We start from the raw sequence: 3,352 nt of genomic DNA, 5'->3' as shown, positions 1-3,352 counted from the left end.
GCATGTATGATCAGAGGTCAGGAAAACAGACCTTATGATGAGAGGCTGAGAGCCATGGGACTCTTCAGCCTGGAAAAGTGCAGGCTCAGGGGTGATCTGGTGGCCACCTATAAGTTAATCAGGGGTACTCAGGATCTAGGGGAACGACTATTCACCAGAGTGCCCCAAGGGATGACAAGATCGAATGGTCATAAACTGCTCCGTGACCAATTCAGGCTGGACATAAGGAAGAGTTTCTTTACTTTCCGAGCCTCCAAGGTTTGGAATAGACTTCCGTTGGAGGTAGTTCAAGCACCTACGCTGAAAACCTCCAAGACACTTTTGGATGTTTACCTTACTGGGATCCTATGATCCCTGCTGACTTCCTGCCCCTGGGGCAGGGGGCTGGACTCGATGATCCTCCGGGGTCCCTTCCGGCCCAAATGTCTATGAAATCCATGAAAGAGAACCAAGGCAGTCTGGAGGTTGGCCTCAGTGTGCACAAGGATGGCTCAGACAGTTGTCAGTGTACTGAAGATCTAGGATGGTTGTTCCGAGTACTTTGGTCTTTGCCTGAAAATGGCCCTGATTGCCATTTCATCCATTCAGTCTGAAATGTCAATTCTGGAAGGAAGGCAACACTTGACAAGAACCAGGATGACTGAAAAAAATTGACCACAGAGTTGGGATTCTGACACATCCTTGCTTGACCCTAGTTTGGGCAAAAGGCTCCATCTCTGATCTGCAACAAAGAACAGAAAGTCTTCTGGTCATCCAGAAGCCTCAGGACCTTGATGTACTTCTGGACATACAAATCTGGCCAGAACTTTTGACAAGGCTTCATAATTGATGGACTATTTCATGAAACCAATAGATGCAATTGTTCTTATTTTGTTATGTTTTGTTTTCCTTTTCCTCTGCCTTGTAATACCCAGTGGACCAGAAGAGGTGTGGGGGAAGGTATGGAAGCTATAGAGCAGAGTGCTCATCACCCTGTGATTTCTTCTCTGGTTATTATTTGGTTTAAACCTTTCCTTGGTTTTGATGTGGTTCTTTCTGGGAGGGTGGTTGGCACAAGCCTCAGATAGGCCAAGGCCAAGAAAGGGGACCAGACAGACCAGGATCTCAAATGAAGGAAAGCAAGGGGGAGACCATCCAACGGCTGAGGCCCCAGCCAAAGACAGAGAGGACTAGGGAAAATGAAGGCCAGATGACTACATAGACTTGCTAGACTAGTAGTCTGAGGACAGGTGGGGAAGCAAGGAACCCACAGCTGGCCCCCAGTTACCCAAAGGCATCCTCCTGAAGCAGCATATCAAGTATAACATCAAGGGGTGGCGGGCAAAATTGAGCCAGATGCGGGGCCCAGGGAGGTTATGCTGAATTTTCCATGTAGGGCTGAAAGGGACCTCCACAGCTCATCTAGGCCAAGCTCCTGCTTGAGACAGTTGCCCTTATCCAAACCATACCATAGAAGTTCCTGCCTTACCTACACCTAAAGCTACACAAACAACCCTGTGGCACAACTACAAGGCACATCGTGCAAAACCACCAAAAACATGCTAACCTACCACAGAGAGAGCAGGGGAGCAATGGCAGTACATGTCCTTATGATGCAAGGCGGGGTTAAACAGCAGTTGAGAGATCAGTACATTGTACATTTAGAAGATTTTGGAGTTGAAAATCAGCTTTGGTTACTTTTGACATACATTAACAGCAGTTTGCTTCAGGCTTTTTAGCTGGTGCTGCTGATCTGCTCATATTTCCCAGAGCCTCGCTGGAAGAATTAGCATCACCTTAAAGTCCCACATGATTTAGCAATTTTTGATAGCCCTTGAGCCCCCTTCTCCCTCACAGGTTTCTGCTGCTTTTAAATGAGGGGCAGACGGGGCCAGGTCAGCAAAGTCCTGTTGTTGTATGCCTGCCTGAGACAAGGAGGCTGTGGGCAGGTACCGGGTGAAAGACAGGTCCATAACCTGGCCTAGATGGAAAGCCCGTCCTGGAGCCAGGCGGTGAGCAGGAATGTCTCGATGTGGTTGGGAGGAAGAAAAGAAACATTAAAAAATGTTGTTGGAAGGCAGTCAAAGGCCATGGCATGAACTCCAAACCAGGCGGCAGCCTCTAGGCTCCTCTCTGATGCGGTGAAGGCAGCACCTGTCCTTAGCCCACTTGTCCTGTGCCACAGGGGTGAATGTCAGGGAGTCCCTGTGTGTGTGCTGGCTGATCTACCCTGGGAAGGAACAGGTTAACTTCCTTAATGCAGAGCAGAGGGAGCCTGCAAGGTGCATTAGCAGATGGGGCGGCCCCTGTGGTGGAGGAAAGGTTGTCAGGAATGGCGCTAGGGCCGTTCCCCTCTGGAAGGATCCTTGAGGACACAGCAAGAGCCCCAAAATCGGGGAGTGTCTGCAAGGACAGATATACCAAGTCTGGGGATCCAGAGAAATCAGTGTCAGGAACTGACTTGAAAAAGGGACGGACACAGCTGAGACCAAGACGGGGGCAGACTGGGCCCCAGAAGGACATGCCTTCTGAACCTCCCTGTCTTGCTGACCTGAACTCTACTAGGCCTGGCCTGACCCAGGGCAGACCCCAGCCTGACCCAGAGTTGACCCCCTGACCAGGGCTGTGTTTGTGCTGTTGCAGCTGAGCAGCACATGGTGGCTAGCATTGGTGCTGGGACCTATCTCTCTGCATGTCCCTGGGAGGCACTGCTGAAGGAACAGCCTGCTAGAGCTCACTGGTGGGCCCACAGAGGCAGTACATGATGTTGTGACCACGGACATGGTCCCACAGACCCAGGAGTTGTGGGGCTCATCCTGGTGGGCACCTGCACCTGGGGCTGGGTTGCAGAGACATTGAGGAGACTGGGAGCGGGGGGAAGGGGCGGTGCTGGGGGCGTGGAAGAAGAGCCCCTCTGCAGTCACATCCAGTCTGGGTCAGGATTTTGAAAGCAACATTTGCTGTGCAGATGTTCGCATTGTGGGATCCAGAGGCTAGGTCTCCTTCAGACTCTGAGAAGCAGTTATCCTGAATGCCCTGTTTCTTCTGCCCAGTAATAATAAGATGTTCTTGATAGGCAGGCCTGTCCGGAAACGGTAGAAGCAAAGGAGACAGGGGCCTGGGACAAAGAGAGTAAAGATACTCATGCCATCCATACAACTGATCGTACTATCATGGGCAACTGGGGTCTCCTGATCCCCCAGCTTCCAATCGCCACTGCCGTAGCTTCTCTCAATGCCCCCTCATTCTCGGAGGAGGGGAAGGGGTGCACTGGCCATTGCCCCCCACCTCCCTGGCCGGTGAGAACCAATCTCAGGGAGGCCACATGCAGACTCACCCTCCGTGTCCCCTGATTGGCCCCTTGGGTCACCTG

The sequence above is a fragment of the Crocodylus porosus genome, unplaced genomic scaffold, assembly GCF_001723895.1.
Source record: "Crocodylus porosus isolate Cpor-Errol unplaced genomic scaffold, CroPor_comp1, whole genome shotgun sequence".
Taxonomy (NCBI): domain Eukaryota; kingdom Metazoa; phylum Chordata; order Crocodylia; family Crocodylidae; genus Crocodylus; species Crocodylus porosus.
Note: the sequence above shows the minus strand (reverse complement) of the source record.